This window comes from Oryx dammah, unplaced genomic scaffold, assembly GCF_014754425.2.
Source record: "Oryx dammah isolate SB20612 unplaced genomic scaffold, SCBI_Odam_1.1 HiC_scaffold_9, whole genome shotgun sequence".
In the NCBI taxonomy this organism is placed as follows: domain Eukaryota; kingdom Metazoa; phylum Chordata; class Mammalia; order Artiodactyla; family Bovidae; genus Oryx; species Oryx dammah.
Genome location: NW_024070193.1, coordinates 47,502,102 through 47,522,207, shown reverse-complemented (window position 1 = coordinate 47,522,207; position 20,106 = coordinate 47,502,102). Strand labels below are relative to the sequence as shown.

The following is a 20,106-nucleotide window of genomic DNA, read 5'->3' as shown; positions in this document are numbered from 1 at the left end:
ATGGAGTCCCAAATTCCTGGGGGAGGGCTAAGACCTGTCCCCCCTACCCCCACCCCCGCTCTCCGTGCCTGGACCCCTTTATATACTGTAGAGGGATCAGGAAAGCTAGGAGAGGAATTTGGCCTTTGGGAGAGGAGAATTAAGCCAGAGGAGGGGTGAGTTGGGGCAGCTGAGCTGTCCAAGGCTTCCCTCCCTGTGTGTGAACCCACTCCGTGGGGTGTGGAGGTCTGAAGCCAGTTATCATGGAGCAGGGTTGGGGTTGACTTCTCATCTCTTCTTTTTGATTTGCTCCCACTATCTGTAGCCCTAGGCTCTTGAAAAGGACTTTTTGATCTTGAGGATGGGCTCTTGATCAGGGCCATAGGAACTTACTCCCTCACTCCACTCTGGTTCTACTATACTCCCCATACATATGCACGTGTGGGGGGCAATACCCCCAGGTAAAACAGAGGACCCTCAGATCACCTGGTGCTCCTGCGGATTGGTGTGTGTGTCTCTCTGTGTGTGCGTTTAGAAACTTGGCTTTGGGAGATTGGCTTTGGGAGAATATCTTTGGGCTTGTCTTCGCTCCCAGGCACAAATACTGGAGAGCCCCTCTGAGTTCTATGTCGATCCCACGACCCTGGAGGACCCTGACTGCTGAAGCTGATCATGAGAGAAGACCACGGTCCCTTCAGGGCCGACCTTGATGTAGGATTCCACTGTGAAACCCAGCAGCGGCCTCGTAGGAGCACCCCTCCTTGGGCTAGTTTCCTTACCCAGCTCAGAGAGGAGGGATGGAAGGAGAGAGTTGAGGGCATCCATCTCTCTTTAGGCTCCAGTAGGGTCCATTCCAGAAGGCTATTCCAACGTGTTTTTGCCAGTGTGCCTATTGGTTTCTAAAGCCGGGGTTGAAGGGTGGGGGATACAGGGAACAGATCCTCCTCCCAGGCCTCCACTCCTCCCTTCTACTCATGAGGCTGGAGGAGGGGAGGCGGAGCCAAGCCCCAACCCCGAAGGGTACGGAGCTCGTTGTTCTTCCAGACTTGGTCCACTTTGCTTGTGACTCAGAAGCCCTTTCGCTACCCAGCAAGATCACACTGTCTTGCCTCTTTCTGGTCTCTGCTTTTGTACGTGGAAGTGATATGTTGTCTTATCTATTAGTGCTTGTGCCAACCTCAGGGCTCTATTCTTACTGTTCATTCTGCCTGTGATGTTCTGGCCCAAGATCTTTGCACTAATGCTTTCAACTCAAATACCATGTCAGAGAGGCTTCCCTGGGAAGTCAGTGTGGTTTCCATAGTTACGCTCTATCGCATCGCTCTAGCAGTAATCACCTTCTTGAACCATCTTGTTCATATATTTACTTGTTTATTGCTTGGGACCCCATCTCCTCCTAATGTAAACTCCGCAACCGCCAATACTTATTTACTGCCACATTCTAAGTTCCCAACACTAGTAAGAACTCAATAAATGCTTGTTGACTGAATGGGTGTTTGTTTGTTATTCTTAAAATAGGCATAATTTTCCAAAAGTTCAGAGAGAGAGAAGTCAAAGGTGTCTATTGTGTTCAGCAGCAAGGAACCTTCTAGGGTGTGACTCTGTAGGGCATCCTCTGTGAGAGTCCATGGGAGGTGAGGACAGAAATTGGGGAAGGAAGATGCAACTCCCTCAACTCAGCTCCACCAGGAAGGGAGGCAGAGGAGGGGGCCATAGCAGGGGTGTTCCATGAAGCCAGCTGACATCTGGCATGTTGAATGGGAAGGAGGCAGCGGAGTGGGTGTGAGGAGGAAGAGGAGATAACTGGTGGAGTCAGGAACTGAGCAAACTCTGGGAGATAGTGAAGGACAGGGAAGCCCAGCTTGCTGTAGTCCACCGGGTTGCAAAGAGCCAGACACAACTTAGCGACTGAATAACAGGAAGTGAGGAGGCTGGCGAGAGGAAGCCAGGGCACAGTTGGGGGCATCAGGTGTGAAGCAGGGGTTCCTTCTCATCAGAAAAAAGGAAAGGAGAGCACAGGTCTGGCGGGTTTGCAGGGCCATCCATGGGATTTTCCAGGCAAGAGTACTGGAGTGGGGTGCCACTGCCTTCTCCGGTCAGTGACAAGAGCCTGAGGCAATTTCTGCCCGTGGCTTTGATTTTCTACTGGAGTAGGAGGGAAAGTGCCCTGTTCACAAATGGGGGTAATGGTGGTGCTGTTAGGGGTCAGAGATATGAGGGCAGTGGAGAGGATTATAAAGAAATCACTTTATCTAAGGTCTTTGAAATTTTCTTAAACCTTTCTCCAGATGAATTTCCTTAATTAAGTCACAGTTCAAGGCAATATCTTGACACTAAGTTGTTGTCTATAATGTCACATTTAAATGTGAATCTAAGACCTAAATCTGAGACTCATGTGGTCTCAGGAGGAAGATGGAAGAGTTGCAGAGGAAAGGCAGAGTTTACTCTTCCCAAAGAATATAGAATCACAGGGAAGCTTTCACTATGGGAAGCTGCAAAAATGCTGATGCATCACAGTGAGATGGGGCTGTGCTATGGGGCAGCAAATTGCTGAGTGTCCATCTGGGTTGCTGTTCAGACACCAGAGAAATGTGAAAACTTATTCTCCCAGGAGAGCTTCTTGCCTGACTCCATAGCACATATGTCAGCCCCATTAATAACATCATAACGGGTACTTACTATCTCTACTGAGACAAAATGAAGTATTTTTAACAGACAAAGATGATGCTGTTGGCCCAAAAGTGGGGTGTTTTATTTCCAATTCGGTGAGACTTTGCCTACTCATTCTTCTTATTTGTAACACAGGTACACACTTGCAAGAATGCTGGGTAAGGATAGTGATAAAATTTTTTTTGTTGAGTATCAACTATATATCTATCTGGTACCACATAGAGTTTTATGTTTGTAAATAGGAGAAGTTGGTTATGGCCTCCATGGCCATTGAATCATGACCTTGACCTTATTGCTATTATGTCGCAAAATGGAAGTTGCCAAACTGAGCTTGGTGAAACCCTGGGGTACTTGGAGATGCCACCTTATGAGATAAGCGGGAAGTAGAACCAACAGAGGTCCAGGCCACCTCCATGTCAACTAAAGCAGCTTTTAGGGTCTATGTTGATTTCTAATTTTATACAGATAAAGGGTCCCACTAGGGTAAAAGAGTCAAACAATCTCTACTTTCATGGCTGAAGCAGAAAAAAAAAAATTTTTTTTTTTTGGCCTTGCCATGGGGCTTACAGGATCTGAGTTCCCTGACCAGGGATTGAACCTATGCCCTGGAAGTGAAAGTGCCAAATCCTAACCACTGGACCAGCAAGGAATTCTCAAATATTGATAGAATACATATGTTAGTAATTTTCTAAGTGATTTCTTGAAGAGTGTATTCTTTGGCAATGACATTATAGATTTAGGTTCAGTTGATGGGTAAGGGTATTTCAATGACTACTTATTTCCTCTAAGGCAACATTCATCTACCACCAAGTTGAGTGTTTTGACTTTTGATCAAGGTTTAGCCAACATTTGGATGAGCAAAAGAACATAGATTAGCCAATAGTTCTGATAATTATTTTTCTTTTAAGCAAATGATATAAAAGTTTTATATTCAACATGGATCATACTCAAACTCTTCTCTGTTGCACAAGATACATTAACTGTATAAACTATATTAACAGTACATAAAACAGGTTTGAGGAGAGTGGAGATGAAAGGTGACACCTCAAGGGGTGGTCTTCATAACAAATCAAATATCTATCAGATTTGAGTCATTTGGTTCCAAAAGATCTCTTAACAATAAAACTAAGTCCTGAGGTATGCTCAATCTCTAAGTCATGTCCGACTCTTTTGGACCCCTTGGACTGTAGCCCATCAGGCTCCTCTGTCCATGGAGTTTTCCAGGCAAGAATACTGGAGTGGGTTGCCATTTCCTCCTCCAGGGGACTTTTCCTGACCCAGGGATCAAACCCACATTTGCTGTCTCTCCTCCATTGACAGGTGGGCTCTTTACCACTGAGCCATCTGGGAAGCCTGAGCTCTAAGACAGTATTTGCCTAATTACTAAAATAACATTCACAGTGGATTTTGAAGCATCCCAACATATCCCGAGGCTGGAATCCTGGGGGAGCAGGTGGTAGTATCAGGAGAAGCTCCTTTCTAGAACCCTAGGCTGCATGTATTCTGTAGCGAGAGAAAGACAGATAATCTCAAGTAAGGAGGGTCAAGAAGGAAGGTGCTTTCTCATGGCCAGAGGCTCTAGGTTTCTAAACTTTCCTACAGCAAAGAGATATAAGCTCACTAGGAAGAAAGACTGGGGATGTGTGGGTCCATGTTTGAGAAGGTGGCTGATGGCAGTGTTAGTCATTTATGTGTTGAGTTAATGGCACATATTCCTGGTGAAGATGGGAAGTTATTGGCACCGGCATTAGCTAAGCCAGCCCTCCCTGGAGAAAGTTAAGAGCTCTTGGGGCCATTCCTTGTCAGTGAAGCCACACCAGGGCCAATATTAGTTACAGATATTTTATCAGATCCTGAAAATAGTTCCTTGGCCCAGGAGGTGGTTCAAGTGTAGCCCCTTGTTGACCACCAAGCAAGTCTGTTTGATTAGCGATGAAGTGGAGAAATCCCCATTGTGTTCACCATTAAGGAGGGCTGGGTGGTCTGTCATTCAGAGTGTGGGATTCAATAGACATTGTATTGAATAGGCAGTTTTTCATCGTCCTGTTTACAAATCAAAAGCAAAGCTTTTCCTGATACCTGATAGGTACCTCTACCCAGGTGGTATCCCTTTCACAACCAATTCATTTGTAGGCATGCCTCTTCCATAGCCAGAAGCAAGTGAAGGTCACAGTGGGGTCGAGTGCCCTAGTACTGCCAGGGAGTGTGCTCAGGGAGCCTGAGCTCCCAGGATGTCTCACTGATGGGAGTTACTTAGTGATCTTCCTGGATTTGGTTAATTTCTGAGACCTCTGAAGTACATCCATCTTTGGCTTTGCTATCTGCAATTCCTGTCTCCACAAGGCAGCATTTCTCTTCTCTCCAGGAAGAAATCTTGATGCATCAGGAATAAAAATTCTGGTTTCTTGGGCTTTTTTTTCACCACATGGTGATCTAACAGATTTTTACATAATCTATCTTCACTATAATTCATCTTCCGTTTCTTGAATTCTCTGTGAACATCCCCTTCTGCAGCTGACAGCTTCTGTTCTTTCTCTTCTGGCTTATAAGCTTTGTGAGTCAGACCCTTTAACAGAATCTTAGTTTCTGCTGATGGAGATCGTTAAGGACCTCTACTGCCAGCTGCAAGATTTTGCATTTATTTTCAACCAGAGCTTTGACTGCAAGCGACGAAAAAAAAAATCATTTTCCAACTTTTTTTCTTCCAGCTGATGCCTTGCTGACACTTCATTATTTGGCATGGAATGTAAATAGTGTCTATTTTCTTCAACTCTTGTTAATGTGGATTTTCTACTTTCCTGACTTTTCTTTTTTTTTTTTTACAATGGTAATCTGCCAACCAAATCTTTATTTTTAAAATTATCCCGTTCATTTCCTTCCCTATGATTTTTCTCCTCTGATCTTTCATGACTAGGTTTTAGCTGCAGAGCATATTTATTGAGAACTTCAACGCCATTATTTTTCTAAGTCACAGCTTCTTCCTGAGATGTGAAATCTTGCTTGATTTGCTCACCAGTCCCCATGGCCGGGGCTGGGAGGGTAAGAACAGCAGGGGCAGAAGGGGATCACCCTGCCCCCTCCAATGGCTTCCTTTCCTTCTAGCTCCTGTCTTCATCTCTTTCCCTCCCTCATCTGTTTTTCTACAGTTTAAATTCACAGATCTTGGTGCTTAGATTTCTAGCAGAGCTACTATCAATTTTTTACACATTTTTATTGCTTTGGGTTTCACAATGTCTTCGCTGCCTTCTCCAGATGCTGTTCTCAGCTGTTCATGGAGATTCTGCCCAAACCAGCACGTTGATTTGTGCAGGTCTCCACCCTCAGGTGACCAAGAGTGATGCCGAGAGGGGTGCGGACTCACACCCAGGTATATTCTGGCTCCAGGTCTCTCCAGTCCCTATTTTCTTCACTTCCCTAACTGGCCTTGCCAAGGTGCCATCATGTCAGGCTCTCTTGAGTCACGATGGTTGTTTCACTACTGAATCTGCCTCCTTAACTTGCGTTCACCCACAGTTTTAATTTGCTGCTACCTGCATCTTCTCAAGTCTCCGAAAGTCCTCCAAATACCTGAATCCCGCTCCTCAGATGACAACTCCCTTTTCTTCTGGTGTACGTTTCCCTTCAGTGAGCTCTTGAAGTCCTAGTAAGAGAATCTCTGGAGTCCAAAGGAAGAGCTGGGAGCATTTAGCACCAAACTGGTGTGTGTGTGTGTGTGTGTGTGTGTGTGTGTGTGTGTGCGCGCGCACGCGCGCATGTGTGCACGCGCGCGCATGTGTGTGCACGCACGTGTGTGTGCGTGTGTGTATGTGCGTGTGTGTGCATGTGTGTGTCAGAGACAGACAGGGAGACAGAGACAGAGTCTTTCCTTTCTGTGGCCTCTTTCCCTCTGCTGCTTCGGGTGCTCTGGGGAGGCTGGCTCCCTTCCTCCCACCCCCTGACTCCCTGTCACCCCCGTGCTGAAAATCACGTGCAGATGGTGGGAGGTACAGGGCTCCCCGGCAAGGGTAAACCCACTGGTGCTTCTTGCCCACACAGAAGGAGGTTTGGTTGGCACGTCATTCCAATTCCCTCTCTCTTTTGACTTGTGAAACTCATGTTGCTGTGAAAATGGAGAAGCTTTAGTGTACATATATCATCCAACAAAGTTTCCTAAAGCTGCTTCTTAAAGCAGCTCTGGTTTTTGAACACTTCTAACCCCTCCTGGGATATAACTGATTTAGAACTGTATTATACAGTGACTTTCTCCTACAGGGAATTCATTATGCCAATGAAATTGTTTAAACAAGGACACTGTTTACATGGGGGGCAAATCAGTGGGGTGTGTGTGTGTGTTTTCCCTTCCTAAATGGAGAGCTCATTTTGCCTCAAAATCTCAGCCCCCATTAAAACATTTTAGAGGACTACCTGACTTTTGCTCTCCACCCGTAATTTTTAGGAGCCCTCCTTTCACATACGACCCTGGAGCAGTAAGCACTTTTATAGTTATACCTAAGAGATCAAAACAAAAGGGTCTGTCCTCAAGTTCACGGATAAGTCTGCTCATCCCCAGAGTCATCGGCCAACAAGGTCAATATTTGCTGACCGAGTAAATAATGAAAATATATTGAAAAAATTATTTAGAGGCTTATTGAGTAGTATGTAAGTAAAGAGTCAGAAATGAAAATGCCAACCAGCAGGCAGAGGGCCCAGATGACAACCTGAGATGCCCAAGGTCACAAAGCTCTTTCAGAGACTGGCGGAGCACACCTAATAGTACACGGCCATCTCCCCTCATCCTCCAGCTCGTTTACTCAGGGATTACAGCTGTGACTTTGACAAATAGGCGGTTATTTTCCATGCCCTGGCCCTAGTGAGGAAGAAGGCATTTTACTGGAAGGGCTGTAGCCAGAGACTCTATGCCACGGAAAGACCACATATGAACTCATGTTATCAGTTCAGAGCAAAAGAAATGGGCAGAGTCCTTCCTCTGTTGCAGGGCCCTCTGTCTCCATTAGAGTACCTAGAAGGAGATAGTGATGTCAGACCCCACATATGGATCCTTGCCACTGTTCCACAGAGTAACTCTCACGATCAAGGTACCTGATTTTACTTAAGCTATGGCTTTCAGAAAATAAGAATCTACTGAACTAAAATTCTTCAGTTTTTCAAATCATTTTTCCTCTGCCCTGAGCAATATACCTATGAATATTTCTATTTAGGCTTTATCCACAATGAATATAAAGTGAGATTTCATTTGAATATGTTAACCTCTCAGTATAATATATATCTGGATTTTTAAAAAATTATCTGATTTCTAAACATACATTCAGTTTCTTGATATTTCTTATCTTGCTGTCTATACCTTTACTTTGCAAAATTTTAATACCTTCACATAAGAGCAAATATAGTCAATTAGTAAGTTTTTCAATTGCTCGCATTGGAAGTAGAGGCTCAAGGAAAGTTTCAGGAAAATGGACAAAAATCCTGGATTCTGGAAAGGGCATTTATAACAAAAACGGACTCAGACATGTCTTGTTTCTCATCAGCTGTATGACTTGGGTCAAGTCATTCAACTCACCAGTGTCGTGGTTTATTTGTGAACGGGAAGGGATGATGCCTACCTTACCTTCACTTTCTCACAGGGCTACTGTGCAGAGTGAAGAAGATGAACTTTTTGAATCTAAAAGATTTGGCACACTACGATGGAGATAAATTTTTGGAGGGGCTACTTTCAGAGGCTAGTTGACAGAGGTCGGCTTATCACTTTTCAGTCATCTAGATTGCCAGGAACTTGACTGCTATGATGACTGCTGTGAGCAGAGTCTAGCCAGTCTGTTTATTGATACATAACAAGGCCTGGAACTATAGTGGGATGAGCAAAGGATATGTTGGTCCCCTCCTCTGGACCTAGACTCATGCATGCCTAGGGCTGAGCAAAGTGAACAAAGTTCCCTGAGGTAGGGCAGGCTTTCAGAACAGGAAATACATGGCTAACCAAAGCACTTTGCCTTGCCAAGTGGTATTTACAATCCTAGAGTAAAGCGAGAGGGCACTGAACAAAGGAAAGCACCAATCATGCGGCCAGAAGGCATGAGGTTCTAGAACTTGCCCAGCTTCAGACACCTACCCACCCTTTCAGTCAAGGAACAGTATCTATTTCTGAAGAAGGTGGGGAGGTCAATTGAGATGCACAGACGCAACCACTGGGAAAATAGAGTTCTCATCTGACAGTTTTTTTTTTCCCCCTCCCTCAACAGCATTTTGAAAACACTGTCCTGTGGTCTGTTGATCTCTATAATTGCCAATGAGAAATATGCTGTCCTTCCATTGTAAGTAAATTGTATTTTTTTCCTTTGGTTACTTTTAAAGATTTTTCTCTTTGTCTTCACTATAATGTCACTAAGTATGGATTTATTTTTATTTATTTTGCTCAGGACTCAAGTTTCTTTCAATCTGAAGACATGTATCTTTCTTCAGGGATGTGTAATAAAACCACAAGATATTGTTGTACAACCATGATAAAGTCAAAAATAAAAATTATCAGTTGTTGGCCAGGATGTGGGAAAAATTCAAGCCACCGTTGAGAACTTATAAATTATCACAACATTTCTGGGGTGCAATCTGGGGGTACCAGCAAAATAAGATACTGTATAGCCTATAATCAAGTGATTATGATATTAGGCACCAATCCTGAGAAAACTTGCATTCACAGAAAAAGGAGATACAGATACATCTGTTCAGTGAAGCATTGCTTGCCATTGGGGGTGGGGGGGAAGAGAAAGAAATTAATCAAAGTGTCCATCAATAGGAGAATCAATAATGTAATATCCAATAAATAAATCCTGAACAGCAGTTAAATGAATCAGGTATTCTCACACCAGGTAGAGAAATTTGGAAGACAAATGAGGAATATAAAAAATAGATTGTAAATGCAGGGATGCCCTATGTATAGATTTTAACCACCCACAAAGCAATAATTGTCCAATATGCAGAAACAATAAGACCTCTCACTCTCTAGAGTGCGACAGAATTTAAAAAAAAAAAGAGAGAGAGAGAGAGAGACAACAGAATAAAAGGCAATCCAAGAAATATCTATCCTCTTGGAAACCAAAAAGAAGATTTGAAATAATTCCTGGCTTGAAGAAATAACAGAAATTAAAGGCTGCAGAGAAGTGGCCAATAGTACTAGCCAGACACAAACGTGCTTGGGGAGGTAAGGGAGACAAATGACCAACCTGGGGGTCTCTCCAGGCTTAAAAATCTTAGAAAACAAAGATACTTGTTTGGAGTCCATTTTTTAAAATCTGAATTGAACTGTGGTTTCTGACAGGGGAAAAGGGGAAGGGTTAGAATATACTCCTCCCTCCCAAGCTTCCCTTGGTGACAGGCAGGAAGGCGCAGTAGAAGATAACGGGACGTAGCAGAATGTGGAGGGATGTAAAATGGGCAGCATTAGGTGGAGGGAAGCTCAGAGCAAGGAGAGCGAGGGTACGTGGGCCTGCATGGCGCTGGGGGCTGGGACGGCCAAGCACAAATGCCTGAAGTACCAACAAGGCCACAGACCCGTGTCCCTGAGTGGGCACGGCCAGGCGGAGCCAGGCTTGAGGGGCACGTGAGGAGCTGCGGGAGCGATGCCAGGGGAAGTCCTGCTTGAGGTGGGGGCTGGGTGAGAGGGAGTGCCGGGAGGAAGCACGCGAGACTCAGATGGGCTTAGCTCAGAACGCCATCCTCCCGGAGAGTGGAGGTCGGCCAAGTACTGTCCCGAGGCAGCTGGAAGGACAGAGTGCCCTGGCTTCCTCACGTAGGGAGGTCGCTTCTCTGTGAAAGTGCTGATGTTAACAACAGGCAGGGAGTCGAATGACACAGAGCTTTCAGATAGACATGCTTCCTGCCTACATTCAGGTGCTAAATGACCAACCAAACGAGAACCTCTAATGAACAGTTTCCAACGATGGGAACTCCGAGTCATTACATTCCTGGGAATAACGCCCGGGGTGCCCTGGCAGACTGCCAGAAAGAGCAGATGAGTGGGCCAGCCCCACTCAGCCCCAGTGAGGACACTTCATGTTCTTGTAGCTCGTTGTAGGTCTTGGCAAAGCCAGACCCCATGCTCCAAGCTTGCTGGGTTCTACCCTCCATACCATCCAGGAGGTACAACACGGTTACTCCAGAATGTGACAGTGAGGGGAGAGCATGGTGTGTATTAATTCATGTAAGAAATTGTATATCAGCACAGAAATGTTAATAACTAGAAATGACTGGATTCTCTATGTTGTCTGTTGTGGAAATAAAGGACGCTGGGAGGTGGATCAAAAATATCTGGAAATTACTTGAAACTGATGAATAACTAAACAGAATGATAACTAAAATGTACCATAATCCAGCTGTATTTTTTTGTCTTTTAATGATTGGTTCTGCGGCGCCCTGTGCAGTGAACATTACAAAAATCACATGAAGTTCCAAAAGCTACTCTAGGTAAATTTCTTGAGTGGGAATTCCCAACTGTAATGTTCGGCATATTATTCTAATGGTTCTGTATGTTAACTGATTTTGTTTTGACATTTTGACTGGTTTTGGGAAAACTGAGGTGTGTATCTGGAATTGTCTTGATACATGCTTGAACTGTGATTCTCTGGGTGGAAAGTCCTAGTTGATAGTGTTTGCCAATTTCCATGCTGTAAATACTTCCATTATGGCTGACTGCAAGCGACAAATGTGATCACTGAGTGCAGAATTGGGAAGAGGTGCTCGAAGTGGATCCTTGTGAGTCGGTATAGGACACTGTATATACTTGTGGCCCCATGTAAAACTACAATTTTTTTACTAAAAATATTGCCCCATAAATATACAAAGGCATTAGTGAAAGGAAAAATAAATTCCAACTGGGAGCTCAAACAGAGAAAACTGGCAGAGGATTTTTTAAAAAAACTTTGTCTATATTCTACATTTTATTATTATCTTTTATTAAGCATCTATGTGTCACCCTGAGTGTTCTGAACTCTTAGTTTCTTTGGTGTTCCCCTGGATAGAGGCTAGGGTTCCCTCTCCTTTCAGATATTGGTGCTAAGACGATGCTGACTGAAGAATCGACGGGACCTGCTCACCGTGAAGCCAGTTTCAGGAGGGCCGAGCTGATGGAGGAGGCACAAGAGAAGACACAGAGCCTCCTGAGTTTGGGGAGGCGATGTTGATATTTAGACGTATGGTTTGGTATGATAATGTATTACTTTAAAAAAGTTAATGCTCATGAAAACAAGAAAAAACAGTTGTTCAAAAATTGAAAAACAATGGAATAATAAACTCTTCTATTAGAGTAAGCCAAGAAGAAATTTATTAAACTTGAGATGAATTGGAAATTTCAATAAGAATCCATGGACATGTTTTTAAAGGAGGCTTTATCTGTTCTGTCCCTGCAGTGATTTATGCCATTGGATATTTTTGCTGCCATCTGTCAAACTCCAGTCAGAAAGTAGGACAAGCTTATTTGTAGAACTAGTGCTTATGGTTTCTAAAACTATTCTCCAATGAGAGGGACAGATGCCCTTGGGGGATAGTTGACTCCATATTTCTGGGCAGGGGAAAAATTCAGGATTCATTTGTAAATTCTAGATGTTGAAAGAAAGCAAGGTTTCATCCACCTGTGGGGAGGGAGGTGGGAGCGGGGTTCAGGATTGGGAACTCATGTACACCCCTGGCGGATTCATGTTGATATATGGCAAAACCAATACAGTATTGTAAAATAAAGTAAAATTTAAAAGAAAAAAAAGGAAGAAAGCAAGGTTGCATCTGTAGCAACATGGGCGGACCTGGAGACTGTCATCCTGAGTGAAGTAAGTCAGAGAAGGAGAAATAGCGTATGACACCCCTCATAAGTGAAATCTAAAAAGCAGTGATACAAATGAGCCTACAGAGCAGAAGGAGACTCACAGACTTAGACAATGAACTTATTCTCTAAGTTTGGTGGGGGTAGGGGGAAGGACTGGGGGAAGGGATAGTTAGGGAGTTTGGGATGGACATGTACACACTTCTGTATTCAAAATGGATAACCAGCAAGGCCCTACTGTACAACACATGGAACTCTGCTCAATGTTATATGGCACCTGGATAGGAAAGGAGTTTGGAGGAGAATGGATACATGCACATGTATGGCTAAGTCCCTTCACTGCTCACCTGAAACTCTCACAGCATTGTTAATCGGCTATACCCTAACTGAAAATAAAAAGTTTAAATTTAAAAAAAAAGAAAGCAAGGTTGCATTAAGGTATCAGAGTCATAAATCCATAATGGTTCAAAAGAGAAGATAAAACAGAACTGCCTGAAAAAAATACAGCCAGTCTCTGTAATTGTTTATGAAAAGGCTGTGTGTGTGTGTGTGTAATCGCTCAGTTGTGGACAACTCTCTGCAACCCCATGGACTGCAGCCTGCCAGGCTCCTCTGTCCATGGGATTCACCAGGCAAGAATACTGGAGTGGATTGCCATGCCCTTCTCCAGACTGAAAAGGCTATATGTTGATTAATAAAAATTCCGTGAGACCTATACACAAGCAACAGTCTGAAAATGCAAGAAACTGCCTTTTTCTATAAGGAGATGAACTCGTAACAGGACATAGTCATGAGACAATAGCAATATTCACCATCTCTGTGACATGTGGTTTATTTGATAGAAAAGTGAATTGGAGGGAATCAGGATTTTTCATGATGCCGGGGTGACTTTTAAAGAGTAGTTTCTCTATCTTTCCAGCAATAAATGACAGTCTTTCCTAAGTACTGCCCACCATGGTTGCATAGTGGATAGAGGCACCCCCTGAAAACTGCTGGATTTTTAATCAAGTAGTCGACACACATGCGCTGTGCATGTTATTTATATCCTGCTGCTTACGGCCATTTGGGCTTCACAGGTCGCACAGTGGTACAGAAACCACCTGCCAGTGCAGGAGATAGAGGAGACGCAGGTTCGATCCCTGGGTCAGCAGGATCCTCTGGAGGAGGGTATGGCAATCCACTCCTGTATTCTTGCCTGGAGAATCCCATGGACAGAGGAGCCTGGCAGGCTGCAGTCCACGGGGTCACAAAGAGTCGGGCATGACTGGGCACACGTGTGCGCATGCTCACACTCACACACACGTGGCCATTTATCCAACAATGATTTGCTTCACAAATGTAGGCAGGGGCTCTACATCCTATTTCTACATTATTTTTTACCACCCTGTGACTGTGTGCCTCAGGTGGCAAGTCAGAACCAGCTTCTCTTCTTGCAGTAACCCTCACCGTGTCTCACTAGAAGAGGAGAAAATCTCATAGATGTCAGAAAAATGTTAAGTGGACCCTGAAGAATAGACAACTCTGAGTCGGCAATATCAAATAGAAAGAAAGCATGCTGGTAAAGGGTATCAATGCTCGTTTTAAAGTAAGAGGAGAAAAATAAAGGGAAAATGTGCCCTAAAAATGTAAATTTTAAGTGAGCTTCTCTTTCTAAGGAGACTTTAAAATTAAGGGAGTATAGAAGATAAGTGAAGAGACAGAAAGTAGAATGACAAGGGATAAGCTTGGTCATGAATAGATGAAGAGAAATGCCTGCACTAACCCCAAAGCCTTTGACTGTGTGGATCACAATAAACTGTGGAAAATTCTGAGAGAGATGGGAATACCAGACCACCTGACCTGCCTCTTGAGAAACCTGTATGCAGGTCAGGAAGCAACAGTTAGAACTGGACATGGAACAACAGACTGGTTCCAAATAGGAAAAGGAGTACGTCAAGGCTGTATATTGTCACCCTGCTTATTTAACTTCTATGCAGAGTACATCATGAGAAATGCTCGACTGGAAGAAGCACAAGCTGGAATCAAGATTGCCGGGAGAAATATCAATAACCTCAGATATGCAGATGACACCACCCTTATGGCAAAAAGTGTAGAGGAACTAAAAAGCCTCTTGATGAAAGTGAAAGAGGAGTGAAAAAGCTGGCTTAAAGCTCAACATTCAGAAAATGAAGATCATGGCATCTGGTCCCATCACTTCATGGGAAATAGAGGGGTAAACAGTGGAAACAGTGTCAGACTTTATTTTTTGGGGCTCCAAAATCACTGCAGATGGTGACTGCAGTCATGAAATTAAAAGACTCTTACTCCTTGAAAGAAAAGTTATGACCAACCTAGATAGCATATTCAAAAGCAGAGACATTACTTTGCTGACTAAGGTCCGTCTAGTCAAGGCTATGGTTTTTCCTGTGGTCATGGATGGATGTGAGAGTTGGACTGTGAAGAAGGCTGAGCACTAAAGAACTGATGCTTTTGAACTGTGGTGTTGGAGAAGACTCTTGAGAGTCCCTTGGACTGCAAGGAGATCCAACCAGTCCATTCTGACGGAGATCAGCCCTGGGATTTCTTTGGGAGGAATGGTGCTAAAGCTGAAGCTCCAGTAATTTGACCACCTCTTGCGAAGAGTTGACTCATTGGAAAAGACTCTGATGCTGGGAGGGATTGGGGGCAGGAGGAGAAGGGGAGGACAGAGGATGAGATGGCTGGATGGCATCACGGACTCCATGGACGTGAGTCTGAGTGAACTCCAGGAGATGGTGATGGACAGGGAGGCCTGGCGTGCTGCGATTCATGGGGTCGCAAAGAGTCGGACACGACTGAGCAACTGAACTGAACTGAACTGAACCCCAACCAAGAGCACAAAAATCAAGTGGAAAAGAGGTCACTACAATGTCAACTGATGTCTATAAGAACTAAATGTATGATAAAACAAATAAGAAAAAGGTCGTTCAGACATGAATTGGTGCTTCTGAGAACATCTGGTTCTTTGCAAAATCGGTATCTTAGGCACATACTGTGCTTTACAGAAAATCGGAAGGAATCCACCTAGCAACAGGTTTATCATCAACAAAGGAGAGCAGGGTGTCAACCATGCAAGGAGGAGGTCATACCCTCTCCCCAGAGGAGGTGCTGTGGGGTGTGAGAGGGGCTGCTTTGAGCAAGAAGTCAGCACACGGAGGGACTGCTCAGCAGGTGGGATCAGGAAGTAATGGGCGGAAATTGGAGGCTTTGGGCTTTGTTTCAATGTGTAAGTCCAAGGATGGGTGTTTGTGAGCCTCTGAGCACCGTCCATGGTCTGTGTCAATCACGCAGGGCTGTGTCAATCACGTGGGCCTGGCAGCTTAGTCTCCTCTGCTCTCCCATGGGTCTCCCTGTGAGAACTCAAACCAGGGGTTGTGAGTCAAACTGGGTTCACAGTGGTGGAGACAGCCTGCTGCTCTAAGCAAGCTGCCCTTGTTCCTAGCGTCTCTGAAGGAAACATGAGATTCCTTAAGACAGGGTGAAAGGGAAGCCTGTCATCACGTGAGCATTGTCCCCGACTTGGCTCTTCAAATCTCTGAACATGATTTAAGGGATACGGCTCTGGCCCCACTGAGCCTCTATGGTCTGGATCTAGTAAAAAAAATCCAGAAGGCTCTACCTCTAGACCTTCGGAGAGCAGAAGAGACGGGAGCCCTTGCAGATGGGAATGTCAGCATGAAGAGAAGGCAGATGTAATGGGAACTGCTGAGGAAGCCTGGGGGGTCAACCCCACTGTGATCACTCAGGAAATTCGAGGTATTTTGTTGGGACTTGAAGTTTGTTTTGGGAGCCTTCATATACGTTATCCCATTTCTCTAATCACAGGCCACTGAGGTCATAGTCAGAATAACATTCCAGATACAAATTCTCTCACATCTGCGCCTTACACTCCGATTTCCCTTGCTCTGACAGAATGGATTTTTATCTTGTAGTCTTTTTTTTTTTTTTTCCTGATGTTGCCCTGCTTCTTCTTGGTTTTTGCCATCACCATCTGAACTTTGTGTGGCCCAACCCAGCTTTCCCCTAGGTCCTGGGCAGTGGCTTCTTCCTGATGTTGAGAGGCTGTCTGCTCCTGGCTTTGTTCCTCTACCTGAATTCTAATATCCACGGGCCTTCATGCCACACTCCCGAGATACAAACACACCACGCTGATCCTCTCTCACCTTGCAGTCCGTCTCTTCTCTGTGCTCTTATAAACCAGTGGGCATCTCACCTCAATTAATTCTTCACTATTTTTATACAAAATGGATCCCACAGTTTCTTATAAGAGCCAGTGACATTTTTGAGTCAGAAATGTCCTCGTGCACAGGTGTCATTCGCTATAAGACGGTGAGGGTTGTAAAACCACTCCCTTCATTCAGCCCTGTAGAGCAAGTACAACTTTAGACTTCATATAGACCAACATGCCCAATTTACAGGTGAAAAGCTGCATCCCTGAGGGGTACATGATCTGCCCCAAGTTCCTCAGAGAAGCTGTGCTGAAGCGACACACCCAGACTCATTGTTCAAAACACTTTCCATCATTAAGAGCAGTTTAGTAAGCGATGTCAGTTCTGGAGGCTGTGAGGAGAGAGATAAGTGGGGAGGAGACTGGCAGGAAAAACATTTAGGAGGATGTTTAAAAGTCCAAAAATAGTTGATGAAGGAATAGACTGTAATGTTATAGGAGTAGAAATTCTTCTGTTAGATAAACTGCCTCACCAGCAAATGACCCAGAGACCCACCTGCCCATCGCTAACACTTTCCAAGAACCAGACCCTCCTAGGTGAGGTGACACCGTGTATGGTCAGATGGAGGCAGGAAATTTGGCTCCGAGTGATTCAGCTTGGATGGGGATTAAGAGGCATGTAGAGGGAAAGCCGGTCATAAGGCTACTTCCGTGGAATCAGGACTTCCTCGCAAAGTCTGGACAAAGTTCACTGTACCCAGGAACTCAGCCTGTGGTGAAGTCCCAAAAGAGGATTCAATATACGGTGGAAATACTGCAAGCCCAGTAATAAAAAGGAGTGTAAATGCAATCACCCACAGCTTCTGCTGTGCACATTAGCAGCACTGCTAATGCAGAGGATGTGGGAGACAGGAGCCCAGGCAGCAGCCCCTGAGTAGGACAGTGTGCCCACTAGAGTCGTTCACAGCGTCTTTGCGGTCCTTTACGCACGGGGACCAGCTCACCACACACCGGACATTATTAAGCGTTTAATCACAACCAACCATGCTTCCAAGTATGGTTTGTGGAATAAACTGAATTGTTCACATGCCCGACCCAGCCACTCACCCATTAGCACAGACCATATAAACACAATTTCCCTCCTTCCACTGACATGTGTCAAAGATTTACTCAGCTATATCCTATTGGTTATTCCATAAGATACCATGTTATCTTATTTATTCATCATATAGCAATTTAAGATAGTATTTTAGATGAGGAAGAAATAAAGTTGAGAGAATTACCCCAAAGTCACACAGCTGATATTTAGAGGATCTGAGATTCTGATGCCCATGCAAACCCTCTTTTCCTGGTAAATCTCAATAACTGACAATGCCTGGTGCCCCCCTGCATGTCTGGGAGGCCTTAGCGGTGTCTTCCCTCAGGATGGGTGATTCCTGCTATTGCTGCCCTCTCTCCCCCATGTGAGTGGCCAGCAAGCTCCTACGTGTTATCTAGCCACTGGTGAATCACGGAAGTTGTAGGGCAGTGGGATGACTTGGTTATTCCTCCACACTTCAGATCCAGGTGGGCCAAGACAGATAGCCACAACCCACAGAGGGGAATGTCTATATTGGGCAAAGCCTGGGGCTCAGCTCTTGCTGGCCAGGCTCCTGGTTTGCACTGAATCCTGATGCTTCCAAGATGTGCTTGATCATCCTTCTCATTCATATGAATAAAAAACAGTATCATTTACTGAATGCTTATCACGGGCTAGACACTGAACTAAGCCCTTTAGGTATATTTAATTCTCATGATGCTCTGAATTACATAGCTTTATTATCCAAGTTTTGTAAGAGAAGAAATCTATCAGCCCAGAAACATGAATAAGTTGTTCAAGATTCCATAACTAGTCAGGAGTGAAGCTGGGATATGGGCCCTGCAGCTTGGATGCTGGCTTTGTTAACTTCCACACGGACCTGCCATTCCCCAGGGCTCTCGATTTCGCCATTTGATCGACTCCAGACACTGGCCACAGCTCCTCTTCTTGGTTTCAAATCAGTGACTCACAGACAACATGGGCTCCTCAGTCTCGTTACGGTTCTGTGTTTTGAACAGGTGATGTCCTTCAACTGGACACCTCCTGGCCACGAAGGTTCCTGAGGCTCAATGGACACATTGCCCAAGTGTTGTGGGCTTAACCCTTCAGTTGATCAACTAACCTCTTCCTCCAGCTGAGACTTACTCCAATGTCAAAAAAGAGGACTAATTAATTTAAAGCCAGGCATGCCCTGGATTGCTATTTGCTGCATGGATCTCTGTCTAGTCTATTTCCCATTTGTCAAAAGACTTTCCAAAAAGAAAATACAGGTTTATTGTGCTTTGTGTCAATTGTGTGTATTATTTAGACTACACTAGCCTGGCACCCCACTCCAGTACTCTTGCTGGAAAATCCCATGGATGGAGGAGCCTCGTAGGCTGCAGTCCATGGGGTTGCTCAGAGTAGGACACGACTGAGAGACTTCACTTTCACTTTTCACTTTCACACATTGGAGAAGGAAATGGCAACCCACTCCTGTGTTCTTGCCTGGACAATCCCAGGGACGGGGGAGTCTGGTAGGCTGCTGTCTATGGGGTCGCACAGAGTCGGACACAACTGAAGCAACTTAGCAGCAGCAGCAGCAGCTGCAGCAGGCTGAATTAACAAACACTGGTTAATGGATCAAAGACAATCAAAATTTGGGCCTTGGCTCAGGGGACAATGCTGGGAAGGCATGTGGATTGGCTGGATACCTCTCCCTCACATAAGTATTTAAGACCTAGGATGACAGATGTTCTGCCATAATCAGAGCAGGGCTCTGCCACGTCCTTTCCGGTCAAGTGGAAGGAGGGAAGAGTATGGGAGAACATAAAGGAAGGCTTTCATGGACCATGAGTAGTACAGACAACTTCTGTTCACATTCTCTTGGCTGAAATTCAAAGTGCAAGGGAGGCTGGGGAGTACTATCCGGTTATGTGCCCAAGAAGAAGCAAAACAGGTTTTGGTGAACAATGAACGGTTCCTGCCACTCTACTTCTGATAAGTAATAGTTTACAGACACATATTTGACTTTGTTCTTCAGTTTGTCCTTTTGCATTTTCTTGATGTCAGTTTTATACAGTCATAGTTTTCTACTTCATTGTGTTTTTTCTTAAGTCTTCTATGGAAAGTAGCAGAAAGTTTAAAAAAATGAATGTAGTAGAATGTAAATCGATTGAGTTAGAACACACCCTTTCACCATACACAAAAATAAACTCAGAATGGCTTTAAGGCTTAAACATAAGACATGACAGACACCATAAAACTCCTAGAAGAGATCATAGGCAAAACATTCTCTGATGTAAATCATACCAGTGCTTTCTTAGGTCAGTCTCCCAAGGCAACAGAAATAAAAACAAAAATAAACAAATGGGACCTGATCAAACTTACAAGCTTTTCCCTAGCAAAGGA

General features: G+C 44.5%; 1 protein-coding gene across 3 annotated transcripts in view; it reads left to right on the top strand.

Moving 5' to 3' along the window:
• Window positions 1-11,945, top strand: part of LOC120867793 (myelin associated oligodendrocyte basic protein) — a 44,222-nt gene extending 32,277 nt beyond the window's left edge. For 2 of the 3 annotated variants that reach the window (XM_040246182.1, XM_040246184.1), the window contains 2 exons: window positions 8,886-8,957; window positions 9,063-11,945. The gene's annotated coding sequence lies outside the window, so the exon portion shown is untranslated. Of the gene's footprint in view, window positions 1-574; window positions 1,469-8,885; window positions 8,958-9,062 lie in introns of those variants that run through there. The other variant, XM_040246183.1, reaches the window with a different exon arrangement.
• Window positions 11,946-20,106: the final 8,161 nt, after the last annotated feature.